This window comes from Lactuca serriola, chromosome 9 (assembly GCF_051521515.1).
Source record: "Lactuca serriola cultivar US96UC23 chromosome 9, Lser_US96UC23_V15, whole genome shotgun sequence".
Taxonomy (NCBI): domain Eukaryota; kingdom Viridiplantae; phylum Streptophyta; class Magnoliopsida; order Asterales; family Asteraceae; genus Lactuca; species Lactuca serriola.
The window spans coordinates 5,611,497-5,628,444 of NC_136416.1; positions in this window are offsets into that span (position 1 = coordinate 5,611,497).

Genomic DNA, 16,948 nt, shown 5'->3' on the forward strand with positions numbered 1-16,948 from the left:
ACGTGGTGGATGAGAAACAAGAAGTGAAAGAGATCAAGGATATTTCCAAACTCTGTAACTCTCTTGATGTATTCCCAGAATACCTTCCGGGAATACCACCCATACGCCAACTCGAGTTCAGAATCAACTTGATTCCTGGAGCCACCCCCGTAGCCAAATCCCCATACTGTTTAGTACCGGTAGAAATGCAAGAATTGTCTAGTCAACTGAATGAACTGCTAAGAAAAGGATTCATCAGACCAAGCTTCTCATCTTGGGGATCACTGTTCCTGTTCGTGAAGAAAAAGGATGGATCATTCTGCATGTGCATAGACTATCGAGAGCTGAACAAACTCACCATCAAGAACCTTTATCCCTACCTCGAATCGAAGACCTTTTCGATCAACTACAGGGATCAAGCTATTTCTCAAAGATTGATCTAAGGCTGGGGTTCCATCAGCTGCGAATTCAGGAAGGAGATATTCCTAAGACGACATTTAGAACTTGCTACAGTCACTACAAGTTTGTGGTGATGCCCTTCGGTTTGACTAATGTGCTAGTAGTGTTCATGGACCTAATGAACCTTGTATGCCGACCTTACTTAGATAAATTTGTGATAGTATTCATTGACGACATACTAATCTATTCACAAAGTAAGGAAGAACATAGTCAGCACCTACGACAAGTCTTGGAGACATTAAGGGAAGAGAAACTGTATGTGAAATTCTCGAAATGCGAATTCTGGATTCGAAGAGTAGACTTCTTGGGACACGTAGTCAGAAAGGAAGGGATACACATGGACCCTTCCAAAGTCATGGCGATTGAAAACTGGGCTACACCTAGAACACCGACAGAGATCCGCCAGTTTTTGGGTCTTGCTGGCTACTACCGAAGATTCATACAATTTTTTTCTAAAATTGCAAAGACACTCACTAACTTGACTCAGAAGGGAGTGACTTTCAACTGGGAGGATAAAGAAGAAACTACCTTCCAAATGCTAAAACAAGCCCTATGCAATGCTCCAATCTTGTCCCTCCCAAAAGGAACCGAGGACTTTGTGGTCTATTGCGATTCGACCATGCAGGACCTAGGATGTGTGCTTATGCAATGAGGAAAGGTCATTGCATATGACTCAAGGCAACTCAAGACTCATGTGGTCAATTACACCACGCATGACCTCGAATTAGGAGCAGTGATGTTTGCCCTGAAGATTTGGAGGCACTACCTTTACGGCACAAAATGAACCATCTTCACTGATCATAAGAGTCTTCAACACATTCTCAATCAAAAGGGGCTCAACATGAGATAATGATGACGAGTAGAAATGCTAAATGAATACGAATGCGGAATTCATTATCATCCAGGCAAGGCCAATGTAGTAGCGGATGTCCTAAGTTGAAAAGAATACTCAGGTCGTCGGGCAAAATCGTTGACCATGACCATCCATTCACACGTGTCCACATAGATTAAGGAGGTGCAGTTTGAAGCCTTGAAACTCGAGAATGTCGTAGGTGAGGCCTTGCGGGGAATGGACAAATACCTTGAAGCCAAGGAGGACGGGGCTTATTATCTCATGAACCGAATCTGGACACCAAAATTTAGAGGGTACAGAGACGTTGTAATGAATGAGGCTCACAAAACCAAATACTCTGTTCATCCTGGTTCAGACAAGATGTATCTGGACCTCAAGAAACTTTATTGGTGGCCAAACATGAAGGTAGAAATCATACCTATGTGGGCAAGTTCCTGACTTATGCCAAGGTCAAGGTAGAAAACCAAAAGCCCTCAGGTTTGCTTCAGCAACCGCATATACCCAAGTGGAAGTGGGAGCAGATAACCATAGACTTCATAACTAAGTTGCCAAAGATGACGGGTGGATTGGACACCATATGGGTGATCGTCGATAGATTAACCAAACCGTAAATTTCCTACCAATAAAGAAGACAAAAAAAATGGAGAAACTAACAAGGACATACATTAAATAGATTATGCGATTGCATGACATGCCAATACCCATTATCTCCGACAGAGATAGTAGATTTACCTCACGGTTTTTGCAATCACTACAAAAGTCCTTGGGAACCAAACTCGACATGAGTACAGCTTATCACCCTCAAACCGACAGGCAAATTGAGAGAACCATATAGACATTGGAAGACATGTTGAGAGCTTGTGTGATAGACTTTGGTAAAGCCTGGGATACCCATTTACCACTCATCTAATTCTCATACAATAACAGCTATCACGCTAGCATCAAAGTCGTGCCATGCGAAGCTCTCTATGGGTGCAAATGCAGATCACCCCTGTGTTGGGCTAAGGTGGGTGACACGTAGCTAGAAAGGGGGAAAGTTCCTAATAGCACTATCACCGGCCCTGAGATCATAAGGGAGACGACAAAGAAGGTCGTCCAAATTTGGGAACGACTGAAAGCATCTAGGGACCGAAAAAAGAGTTATGCGTATAAACGACGAAAACCCTTGGAATTCCAGGTTAGTGACCGCGTGCTATTGAAGGTCTCACCCTGGAAGGGAATGATATGTTTTGGAAAACATGGGAAATTAAATCCAAGGTATATCGGGTCATTCGAGATCCTTTCCAGAATCGGCCTGGTAGCTTATAAACTTCAACTACCACAGGAACTCAGCAACGTACATCCCACCTTCCATGTGTCTAACTTGAAGAAGTGTCTGTCCGATGAAACTCTCGTCATTCCACTTGATGAGATTGAAGTAAATGAGAGTCTTCACTTCGTCTAATAGCCTATGGAAATCATGAACAAGGAAGTTAAAAGGACGAAACAAAGTCACATACCCATAGTGCAGGTCCGTTGGAATGCCAACTGAGGACCTAAATTTACTTGGTAACGTGAGGATCAAATGAGACATAAATACCCATAACTTTTCCTCTAGTTCGTAAGAACCCGCTCAAGGTGCAAATTTCGGGATGAAATTCCCTCTAATGGGGGGATAATGTGACAACTGGCAGCTCCGGGTCAGCAAAAGTCAAACAAGTCAATGAAAGTCAACTGGGTAGGACATAAATTATGGTGTATACTTTGCTTTTAGATTTTTCGGTCCGAAGACACTACGATCTCACTTTTAGAGTTCTTGGTCTAGGACCGAAAACACTATGATCTCGGTGGTACTTGGACTGAAATCATCATGTGATTTCGGTGGGCTAATGATGTTTTTGGTTGAAAGAAAAAAAAAGAAAGAGTTGACTTGTGACAGGAATGAAGCATCTTTTCCCAACAAGAAATATTACACAACATATAACAACTCCTTTACCCACCACCCTACCCCTCCCCCCCCCCCCCATTAAAGGTTCGGCCGAGAAGGGTATCCCTCACCCCCATCATCTTCATTCTTCAACCTTCCCTCAAGAACAAGTCCAAATCCTTGAAATATCAATACTTCCAAGTTGGTTCTTATGATTTTTGGTAAGCATTCCTTATTAATCTAGTGTTTCTACAAATTTCCATACTAGTTTCATCTTATTTACATACATTATCATGTGCTAAAACCCATAGGATAATACCATCTTCAAAGAGTTCTTCAACCACCTTCAAGTGTTCTAAGCTTGAAGATATTCATCTTCATCTCCTTATCCAACCACAAATACACTCAAGGTGAGTTCATACCCCCATATTTTCGAGTTTTTCACGTTTTAGGGGGGGGTGAATACAAGAAAAAAGAAAAGAGTTGATTTATAACACAAATGTTTGCACGCTTCAACTATGTTGTGTTTAAAGCATTTTTCTTCATGAAATATGGTTATTATTTGTTATTAGAACATTTATTTGTGTTATGTTGGTTAATGATACAAAACTAAGAAAAACAAACACAAACTATGTTATATGTTCTTTAGAAAAGGGTTAAAACCACAAAGTTACAAGGATCTTAAGACTTTTTTGGTTAAGATACGGTTTTTCTAGCAAAAGTGGTTAGATTCTTGTTATTTCACCATTTTTGTGGGATATAACCCAAAATATGTTGTTTTGACAATATATTTTGAAACTAGACAAAAATACCAAAGTGTTAGTTACACAAAAAGAGAATTCAAAAATCTAGTATTTTATGTAAAAAAAATGGATTTTTAAATAAAAGTGGTTATAACGAGTTTATGACATCATTTTGTGGGTTTTAACTACAAAAATATGGTTTTTAAAAACACATAAAGTTAACTTGAGTAAAAACCATAAGAAAGGTAAAGGTAAGTTTTACCAAGTTATATTTGCTTTTGTCACTGATAAATATCGTTAGAAAGGGACAAAAGCTAGAAATGGATTTTTACATACCAATTTCTCATACTTGTGTTAGATGTAAGTTTATATGATATTCCCTCTAACGTAAATTTCAGGACGAAATTCCCTCTAACAGGGGGATAATGTGACAACTGGCAGCTCGGGGTCAGCAAAAGTCAAACAAGTCAACGAAAGTCAACTGGGTAGGACATAAATTATGGTTTATATTTTGCTTTTAGATTTTTAGGTTTTGGACCGAATACACTACGATCTCACTTTTAGAGTTCTCGGTCTAGGACCGAAAACACTATGATCTTGGTGGTACTAGGACTGAAATTATCATGTGATTTCGGTGGGCTAATGATGTTTTCGGTTGAAAGAAAAAAAAAAGAGTTGACAGGAATGATGCGTCTTCTCCCAGCAAGAAATATTACAAAACATATAACAATTCCTTTACCCAACAATGTAACATCCCGTTTATTGATTAAATAAGTAGATAAAGATTTATAAACATATAATAGTCCTGAATTAAATAATATTGAGCGGGGTGTTGGTGTTGGGGAGCAAATTGATTTAATTATGGATTTCAAGGGTTAAATTGTAATTTCAAGGCCACTTTATAAATATTTCTAGAGGCGGGGGCTGGTGGGTAATTTTTGGGACTTGTATTGTAATGAATTGTTAAAGATAGGGGGCTGATTGGTAAATATGGTACTTAAGTTGAAAATGTTTTGAAGAGGAGGGACCAAATTTGGAGAATTGGCACAAAGTTAGAAATGAGATACGGGACTAAGCCGTATCCCTTCCCCACATCCCGTTCTATTGAAACAACCCTAAACCTAGAGAGATACACTACAGCCGCCACCCCTCCTTCTTGTTCGTTTCCAATCGGATGAAGCCGCCAGCAACTACCTTGCTAATGTAGCACCGCCACAACGGTGCTGCCGGCCGAAGACGCCATGGGTGACTAGAAGGTCCACCGTGATCAAAGCGAAGCTGGCTCATCATTCGTGGGTGGAGCAGCAACTGGGGAGCCATCGATAAGTCACCGCAACCCGCCTTCTTTCTCTCCCTCGCTATTTCTGTGGGTGCGACACTGGGAGCGTTATGGCCGACGTCGGCGGCCGTTGGGCTGCTGTTTCATTTTTTTCCAGCGATGTGTGATGCCAAGTGGTGACTGATTGTGCTTATATTCGATTGTATTGGTTACTTTCGGTAATTTGTGGTGTGAATTTTGTACATTTGAGGCTGAGAACCCACTGCCACCACCTCATGATGGTGGCTGCCATCCATCTTTGCCTTCTACCGCCCTACGCCACCGGCTGCCATGACAGGTGGTTGTGGGTGTGTTTTTGAGTTGTGTTTGAGTGAAATAGTTGCTTTCGGGAATTATTGAGGTTGTATGGTGGTTTATGTGGTCAGAAAACCCCCACCACCACCGTATGGTGGTGGCCGCCGCCGCGAGCCGCCACTGACCACCACTACCTAAAGTGGTAGTGGGTGGTGTTGACCTAGAGGAACCCTAGTTAGCCCAATTACTTAATATTGGACCGGGTTGGCTGGTGATTGGGCTAAAAGCCCTAATTAGGGTTTAGAAAACCCTAGTTTTGGGTTTGTTGATTTGGGCCTATTGAGGACCCGCGTTTGGACCAGTGGACTAAAGATAAACTCATGACAATTTTTTTATATGATATATTAGTGGAATAATGGACTTAATGGGTTAAGTGAGAAATACTTAACCCTAATCGTCAATTTATGTGAAAAACCCTAATTTCTAGTTGGGCCTTGTGTTGGGCCTTCTTATTGGGCTTTGGTGTTTGGGTCATCCAAGAGCAATCAAATGGACTAGAATATATAGATGGGCTTTAGGGTAAGACCCATATGAGGATTTGGGCCCAATTTGGAAAATTGGGACATGGTTGGGCCCAATGGACTTGAGTTATTTATGGATCAGGTTGGTGTACCATGTTTAAACATAATATGAGAAGGTTGGTCTTAGATTCTAATGGGGTCATTTGTGGGTTTGGCTTAGAGGTAGAAGCCAGAGTGTAGCAGCAGCATTTATAGGATCTGTTCACCATACGAGGTGAGTCTTCTCACTATACTTTACCTTGAGTGGTAGTTATGTGTGACCGGAAGGTCTTATGTGCTTACATTGCGTATTATGTTATCCTGTTGTATGTGACATATTATGCATTATGTCTTTGTGATTTATGCAATGCGGAGTTTATAGACCGGACCGAAGGGTCCAACGATTTATGAGGCCGAAAGGCTTAAGCAGACCGGACCGGAGGGTCCAACGAGCTTAGGACCAGAGGGTCCACAGAGTTAGGGCCACAGGGTCCACAGAGTTAGGACCGGAGGGTCCATAGAGTTAGGACCATAGGGTCCACAGAGTTATAGCCTTGAGTGGCTAATATGTGTTGTATGTGGTATTTTGGGGAACTCACTAAGCTTCGTGATTACCGTGTTATGTGTTATGTGTTGCAGGTACTTCTCAGGATCACGAGAAGGCGACGGTTCGATTGTACACACGAGATAAAGAGTTATCTTTTGGAGGATCCTGGATTATTAATCAAATAATTATGGAATTGTGTTTTGTTAATTTGATGATTGGGATTTTGTGAAATGTTTTATGAGAATTTTTGTAATTTAAAAATGAAAAAATTATATCTAAATTTACGTCGTTACAAACAAACAACAATCCAAACATCACTTCACCCACCACCCTCCACCTCCCCCCCCCCCCCCATTTAAGGTTCGGCCGAGAAGGGTATCCCTCACCCCATCATCTTCATTCTTCAACCTTCCCTCCAGAACAAGTCCAAATCCTCGAAAGATCAATACTTCCAAGTTGGTTCTTAGGATTTTTGGTAAGCATTCCTTATTAATCTAGTGTTTCTACACATTTCCATACTAGTTTCATCTCATTTACACACATTATCATGTGCTAAAACCCATAGGATAATACCATCCTCAAAGAGTTCTTCAACCACCTTCAAGTGTTCTAAGCTTGAAGATCTTCATCTTCATCTCCTTATCCAACCACACATACACTCAAGGTGATTTCATACCCCCCATATTTTCGAGTTTTTCACGTTTTAGGGGGGCGGGGTGAATACAAGAAAAAAGAAAAGAGTTGATTTATAACACAAATGTTTGCACGCTTCAACTATGTTGTGTTTAAAGCATTTTTCTTCATGAAATATGGTTATTATTTGTTATTAGAACATTTATTTGTGTTATGTTGGTTAATGATACAAAACTAAGATAAACAAACACAAACTATGTAATATGTTCTTTAGAAAAGGGTTAAAACCACAAAGTTACAAGGATCTTAAGACTTTTTTGGTTAAGATACGGTTTTTCTAGCAAAAGTGGTTAGATTCTTGTTATTTCACCATTTTTGTGGGATATAACCCAAAATATGTTGTTTTGACAATATATTTTGAAACTAGACAAAAATACCAAAGTGTTAGTTACACAAAAAGAGAATTCAAAAATCTAGTATTTTATGTAAAAAATGGATTTTTAAACAAAAGTGGTTATAACGAGTTTATGACATCATTTTGTGGGTTTTAACTAGAAAAATATGGTTTTTAAAAACACATAAAGTTAACTTGAGTAAAAACCATAAGAAAGGTAAAAGTAAGTTTTACCAAGTTATATTTGTTTTTGTCACTGATAAATATCGTTAGAAAGGGACAAAAGCTAGAAATGGATTTTTACATATCAATTTCTCATACTTGTGTTAGATGTAAGTTTATATGATATTCCCTCTAACACAAATTTCAGGACGAAATTCCCTCTAACAGGGGGATAATGTGACAACTGGCAGCTCCAGGTCAGCAAAAGTCAAACAAGTCAACGAAAGTCAACTGGGTAGGACATAAATTATGGCTTATACTTTGCTTTTAGATTTTTCGGTTTTGGACCAAAGACACTACGATCTCACTTTTAGAGTTCTCGGTCTAGGACCAAAAACACTATGATCTCGGTGGTACTAGGACTGAAATTATCATGTGATTTCGGTGGGCTAATGATGTTTTCGGTTGAAAGAACAAAAAAAAAAAAAGAGTTGACTTATGACAGGAATGATGCATCTTTTCCCAGCGAGAAATATTACACAACATATAACAATTCCTTTACCCAACAAACAACAATCCAAACATCACTTCACCCACCACCCTCCACCTCCCCCCCCCCCTATTTAAGGTTCGGCCGAGAAGGGTATCCCTCACCCCCATCATCTTCATTCTTCAACCTTCCCTCAAGAACAAGTCCAAATCCTCGAAAGATGAATACTTCCAAGTTGGTTCTTAGGATTTTTGGTAAGCATTCCTTATTAATCTAGTGTTTCTACACATTTCCATACTAGTTTCATCTCATTTACACACATTATCATGTGCTAAAACTCATAGGATAATACCATCTTCAAAGAGTTCTTCAACCACCTTCAAGTGTTCTAAGCTTGAAGATCTTCATCTTCATCTCCTTATCCAACCACAAATACACTCAAGGTGAGTTCATACCCCCATATTTTCGAGTTTTTCATGGTTTAGGGGGGGATACAAGAAATATGGTTATTATTTGTTATTAGAACATTTATTTGTGTTATGTTGGTTAATGATACAAAACTAAGAAAAACAAACACAAACTATATTATATGTTCTTTAGAAAAGGGTTAAAACCACAAAGGTACAAGGATCTTAAGACTTTTATGGTTAAGATACGGTTTTTCTAGCAAAAGTGGTTAGATTCTTGTTATTTCACCATTTTTGTGGGATATAACCCAAAATATGTTGTTTTGACAATATATTTTGAAACTAGACAAAAATACCAAAGTGTTAGTTACACAAAAAGAGAACTCAAAAATCTAGTATTTTATGTAAAAAATGGATTTTTAAACAAAAGTGGTTATAACGAGTTTATGACATCATTTTGTGGGTTTTAACTAGAAAAATATGGTTTTTAAAAACACATAAAGTTAACTTGAGTAAAAACCCCAAGAAGGGTAAAAGTAAGTTTTACCAAGTTATATTTGTTTTTGTCACCGATAAATATCGTTAGAAAGGAACAAAAGGTAGAAATGGATTTTTTTCATACCAATTTCTCATACTTGTGTTAGATGTAAGTTTATATGATATAATCTTTTAAAAACATCTAGACAAGATAACTATTAAGTATTTATATAAATGAATATATAAATAGACTTAACAAAACAATCATAATAAACTATAATTGGTATAGTTTGGGGGTCACAAATACTACTTTATCATTTCGGACGAAACATATAATTATTTAAAGGTATAATTATGTTTACACTATGTAACCACTACGGAAGGGTAATACTTTCATTTACAAGAAAAAGGGTTTTCATTACACTAGATGTAAACCGGTTAATACTATTTTGTGAGACATGCCTTCACCGTACATACTTGAGTACATACTAATGTTCCTGAATTATAACAAGAGTCTCGGTAAGAAAGCATGACACTTGTGTATAGATCTATATGGGACTGACAACCCTACACCCAAGTTGTTAGCTACAGTTAGACCAGCAGGTCTAGGGTGACAAATGTCAAACATTCTGATGCCTGAAGCAGTGGCGGAGCCAGAGTCAAAGTAAAGGGGTATCCCGAACCAATGGGTTCAATTTCTCGGTTTTTTAGTTTTCCAAACTCGGTTTCGGGTTTAAACCCAAACCCATTAAAAGGTTTAACTTGTTGAGAATTGAGAAGCTTGTGTTGCTTATATAGCAGATGTATAGGGGCTATGTTTCATGTTATAGCCGATGTGAGAAAATTTTAGAATTATAAGAAATAAGAAAGAAGTTGAAGGGATATGGGATAGAAACTAATAAAAAAAAATACACCTATTGTCAAGGCCATGATTTGAACTTCCAAACTCTAGAAAAACAGCATATCATCGTAACCAACTAAACCAACTAGAACTTTTGTTATTTTTTCGCAAAACACATTTATATTAAGGAACGCAACATAAACGAAATTTTTCAAAAAAAATTATACTTCTAAAATATTTTTGAGGGGCATCCCGGGATACCCCGGGATCCAATGTAGATCCGCCAATGGCCTGAAGAATGTCGTTGCAGGCCACCAGTCGCAAGCATGGTTATAATAACTCACATAGGGTATTAACAATACATTTGGTTTACGGGGCTAACATATTTTAGTGGTGTTGATTATGATGGCATGTGTGGAATTAGAAAACATCTAGTGAATAATCATGTAAACTTAAGAACACAAGGAGTAAATAAATCTTCAACAATCACAATCCAAGAATCATACTCCAAACGCACCATGATCAGAAAAACTTGAAGATTTCTAGAGAGAGAAAGTGATTTTGAATGGGTTTTCTAGAGAAAGAAAGTAAAAATCACTTGAATTCTAGTGAAGAAAATCGAATTTTGAATAGAATCAAAGATGAATTTGATTTCTAGAATCCAAAAACTCTCTAAATCACGAAGATCAAAACACAATGAAGAATCACCAAATCAATATTGCCACCATGGATCAATTCTTGATGAAAATCAAGAACACCTACTCTGATACCAATTGTAGTGGTGTTGATTATGATGGCATATGCAGAATTAGAAAAGATCTAGTGAGTCATCATGTAAACTCAAGAACACAAGGAGTAAATAAATCTATGTAAGATCATATTAGATTTTGAAAGGATATACAAATAGGTTTGTATAAATTTCTCTCTCTAGTCTAACACTCCAAAAATGATCATTCTTCTTACATAAAATGAGTGTCACTCATTTCCTTATAAAGGAAAGACAACTCATTACACATACAAGTGGGTAAAGCCTCATCCAAGAGTGACTTTGCACCATAACTCATACATTCAATTAGTTTTATATAATGATAAAACTACATAATATTATTTTCTATTACAACATTACTTACATTTTTGATCTTTGGGTTTAAGACTTAGAGCTCATTTTTACAGAAAATATTGGATTTTGTGAAAGCACACTCTATCATTTTACAAGGAAAAGTTACCGATATTTCTCATACCAACTCTTATGAACTCACCAACTTAATTGTTGACACTATTCAAAATCACTTGTATTATCAGGAAATCAGTAAACAGGTAATCAAAAGAGTTTTCAGGATGGGGTGTCATAATGTCACATCATTTTCTTTTGACATATGTATTTGGTATCAAGTAAATAATGTTTTGGGTACAATGTAAACTTCTTAATTATCAATATGATGGTCGTATGGCTTTGATCACTATTATTCATTATGTTATGATACTGTACATGAAGTCATCCACCCCCAGACGTTTATATCGTTCTGGTTTGGGGGTGTGACATACTCCGAACTGCAGAGTACAAGTACTTCACGATGTCATTCAGGATCTGTACAAACAGTGTCAATTCTACCGATACACCTCCCGATTCCCACATGACGTTTGATCCAGCCACACCATAAATCCAAAGCCACTCCAGTTCCCGTACACCGGGGTGCACACGAACCATGTGTCACACGACCATCTAGAAAGTTCGTACAACTAACAACCAATAAGGTTTAAGCTCTTTCAACCTATTAGACTTGCAAGCTTCTACCCATGTCAGCATTACATCCCGCAAAAGCATGCATACTCCAAAATAATCATGTTCCTCATACAGCTTAAACGATCAATTATCATGTAATGAAGTTCATTAAGATGTCACCATACTTTAGCATATAAATACCAATCATGAAACATCATATCCGCATGCAATTTACAATTATCACATAACATGAAATCACCATATTAACCGATACCAAGGCCCAACCATGCACAAGATGCAAACAACATATTTTTCAACAATTATCACAACCATATATATATATATATATATATATATATATATATATATATATATATATATATATATCAATGTTGTAAAAATCCCGATTAGGTCCCGATTAATCTCCGATTAATCCCTAGGCGCTACTCAACCGATTAGAGAGCGCCTAGTGATTATTCCATGCATACAAAATGACTGAAACAGTAGAACCCGATGAAATTTTAACACTTTGAAGAAGTTATATCTCAATAGAAACTATTTGAGGTATGATTAGTATTGTATTTATCATATTAACCTATTTTGTTATGATATTAGTGGTATTTATGAACTTTTATATGATATTAGTCCTATTTAATTTTTTAAAATATAACAAATTAGCAATTAATGGTCCCCGATTAATCTCCGTCTAGCCGATTAATCCCTTAACCCCAGTTCACCGTTCACCGACTAGCTAACGTCGAGCGATTTTTACAACCTTGATATATATATATATATATATATATATATATATATATATATATATATATATATATATATATATATATATATATATATATATATATATATATATATATATATATATATATATATATATATATAGCATGAATCCTAATTTGCATCAACAATCCACCTATGAAATGTGGTTTCCAATTATGCACTAAAGTCAAGAAAAATTGTCGACACACCTTGTGTTTGAAGCGAGTTCTCCTTTTTACTTCAAGTCTTGGCCCTTCTTGAAATTGTCAAGGTTTCACCTAATCATCAAACAAACCAAACGATCATCGAAATGGGGTCCAAGTTCCATTAACACCCTTAATTTATTAATGGGTTGCATATTCTTTTTTAAGTTTCACATCTTGAACACTGTTTAGTGTTTTAGTCATAAAACAGAATCTATAACTCCGATTGAGCTGAATCTGGACTTTCTGAAAACTAGACTCTATTTCCTACATTTTATAGGGGTATCGGCCAATTCTACTCAGATTAGCAGCTATCGCCCTTGCAATATGGGGCAAAGTTGTGCAAATTTCCAATAATTGCCAAAAATCACCATATGATTTATGACTTGGACAAAGGATTAAAGACAGACGAATTAACACACCATAAGCGTGAATGAAGGTATTAAGATCTCAATTGAGTGGTTTATGAAAAGACCAATAATTGACGCACATTATGTGGTTTTCAAGTTTGTTGTTTCAGCCTCCAAGTCATGGTTTTGAAGACCAAAGATACAAAAATACTACCAAGAGTTATGAGAACTTTCAAGCTAGACTTTTTATATAATCTTTGCTAGTCCAAACAAAAACAAAATTACCCACATATTAAAACTACTAGGGGTTGTTTTGAGGCTCTTATGGAGAGTTGAAAATATGATTTCTTGTGAAGAAAATTCTTACATAGGAATGTACATGTTTTGGTGATTCAAGAATCAATAGGAAAATCAACAAAAGAAAACAACTAAATCCATGATTGCATTCAATTCATCAAGCATGAATTCAATCAATTCATCAAACAGTAGGAACAAACAAACATGGATTAAAGTGAAAGTGTGCATGATCGAAAACACAAGTAGAAGGTGATTAAACTTTCACATAGCAAGCAATTTGAATCAAATTGAGGTATTGAACCCTATAGAAAGAAAAATCAAAGGATTACCAAGGAGTATGTTTGATTCCTAGCCTCAATTGGAGTCACAACCACCGATTCCTCTTCCTATTGATCGACCAGCACCAAGAATAGTAGGTCCCTTTCTTTTTTTTTTCCTCCACATCAATGGTCCTACTCCCAATGTCCCGTCGATCTTCTGCCTTGCTCGATCTCACACAATACCCACAATTCTTTTTCTTTTTTTTTTCTATCGACGTCCAACAATTAACGAAGGCAGGGGATGGGTTTGAGTTCGCTTCATATTTCGCACAATATAGGGAAACAGATGCGGGAACAGAATCGGTTCAATCCTATGCGGGGTTATACCCGATTTTCACCTCCCAACCCCTAAAATTTCGATTTTTAGCACCTTTCAACACTAACCCTAGGCAAGTTTACAATACAAGTTTCTTTTTATGACATATCAACCCTTCAACTTGATTTACATCCTTCCATGAACTATAATAACATAATTAAATTATTTCATCCTAAATTGTTATTATATATTTTTTCAACTAAATACTATTTAATTTATTTTCTTTTTATAATAAAAGAATGAATCGAGTAATGGAACTAACCTTACTGACGGAAGTAAATTTGGGTCGTTACACTATCGGTAATCTCAATGAGCTAACAGCACACCCGATGGGTTATCAGCCACCCTGGAGAATATTCGGAGTCAAAGTCACATATAATCAGAAATGCATAATAAAAGCAACAAGACCCAACTGGTCATCACAGATACAACTATTCCGCCACACATGTGAGAATAAGTGAGGAGACTCACCTAACACTGACAACTAGTAAACCTCACGCCCGAACTCCCGAAACTAGACTCCGCCTAATCAACATAATAATTAATCCTAATTAATAATTAAGGTCTCAAATCCAACTCACGAGTCCAACTCCCACAACTAAACTTTCTAAAGTCAAAAAGACCATTTTACCGTTCTTATGGTCCAAAAATCCTAAATCTTGACCAAGGGTCAAAGTCAACACTCAGCGAGTACGTTAAGCATACCACTCCCTACGTTGGGCATACTACGGGGCCAACTTTCATCAGGGAAGGATCAGGCTACACTGCATGTAGTCAGGAGTACGCACGACGTACTCCGTTTGCCTCAATTCCATCAAGTTAGTCTCTTAATCCTTTAAGACAACCAACCCAACCACAGATCTGACTAGTCCAACAAATCTTAATCCATAAAGTTGTTGGCTTTACGCCATTGCATATTTGCATGGATAGGAAAAGCTCAAAGCATCATTTCATCCATTCTAAGCTACTATACCATGCATGATCCAAAGGGAAAGATCAACCAAGCATTTTTATGAATCTAAATGTCCTAATATGCATGAAAGGACAACTAAAACCTTCTAGGGAGTTTCAAACTCATAAAGGTCCAAACTTGGGGACTTTATCTCGTAAATCTTAAGCCAAAGAGATCTTAAAGGAAACTTGCCAAGGTAAAGACTTTATACCTGAAAATGATGCACAATGATGGGAAGCTTCTGGATCTTCAATCTTGCTAGCACCTTCTTCTTCTTCGCTGACCTCCTTCTTCATCTACAAGAGCCAAGAACACTCAAAACGTGAAATATCTCACACACAAGCAACTCACACGAGATCAAAGTTTATGAGAGGGTTAGAGGTTGATAAGTATGGCGAGAAATGAAGTCATAATGTTCTTTAAATATGGGAAACCCTTAAAATTAGGGTTTAATATTTGGGCTAGTACGTCAGGCGTACCACATATACACTCAGCGTACTAGCTGGCCATCCGCAATCATGCACCCTGCATGAGTATGCTGCGTGTACTCATGTGTATGCCGTGTACAACCATATTGCAATCCTTTTTCCATGAGGGACTAAATGTGACACTTTTGACAAAGGTTCAAGAGATAAAGAACTATACCTAATTTCGGGATGTTACAGATCTAGTGTTGCCATCTTACTATGGGAGATGACCAGACATACTGTTACAATTTCCACATCTGGACCTCCATTTCTGGGCATCTAAAAAGAATACTAAATTGTACTCCAATGCGTAATTCGTACATCGACACCTGATAGTGTCATGAAACAGAACTTTACTCTATGTTCCTAACTTACACACATTATCCAAATGAGACTACCCAATATCAAACATAATTGATCTATGAATCTATAATAAGTTTTATCTCATTAATGGGAAAAACTACAAGGATCATAATCAACTTCCAATACCATCTCTGTTTAGGTAACACTATCCTATTTTAGTGTATATATTTAACACGGAGCATTTGGGTATGAATCATTATTTTGACTTGGAATCATTGATAAATCTTATATATGGATTCATAATAATGACTATGAATATAAATATATGTTACACTTGAAGTATAGTAAGTGCAGCTTAACTTATAGGAATTTAGCAAAAACTGCGAAATTGTGCGGGCATAACTTCGACACCGAAAGCTTCTATTTTCAAGGCTCCTAGACCCCTAAGAACCATGCTAAAAATATCCCAAGTAACCTGAAAAATTGGACTAAAGAAAGGAGATACCTCCACAGAGAATTTGGAGGAAAAATGTGAGAAAGGAAGAAATCTCGGCATGTATATATAAGCCTGGGGAAGGCTCACATTGCGCATTTTGTCTAGTGGGCGCCTCTTGAAGGAAGTGTTGACGTGGCTGCTATGGCGAGCTGCTACATGTTAAAAATCTAGGTGGACCGCGTCCTCTTGTGAGTGCGCGCAAAACTTTTTGTTTTTTTTTCAAAAATTCATATCTTTCTCAAACAAGCTCCGTTCTCGACGTTATTTATATCCACACGTAAATATCAACGAGTACTAGAACTTTCTTTTAGACTTTGTTGGCTATTTCTCAATTTATTTTTTAAGTTATGTTTTTTATAGGCTTAGACTGTTAAATTTCGTATAAAAATCATAACTCTCTCATACGAATTGCGTTCTCGACCGTCTATATATCAACAGGTTTATATTTACGAGATCCTTAACTCTCGTTAAATTGTTTTGGCTAAAACTGAACCGGTTCTGATTTCGATTTCATTGCCTACACTGTTGCACTAAAACTTTGAAAAATCGTAACTCCTCATATGAAGTCAGATTTAGACGTTCTTTGTATGAACGAGTTCGCTTTTACAATTAGCGGGTCAGAATACATCGACCCAACCTAACTCAACACACACACACACACACACACACACACACACATATATATATATATATATATATATATATATATATATATATATA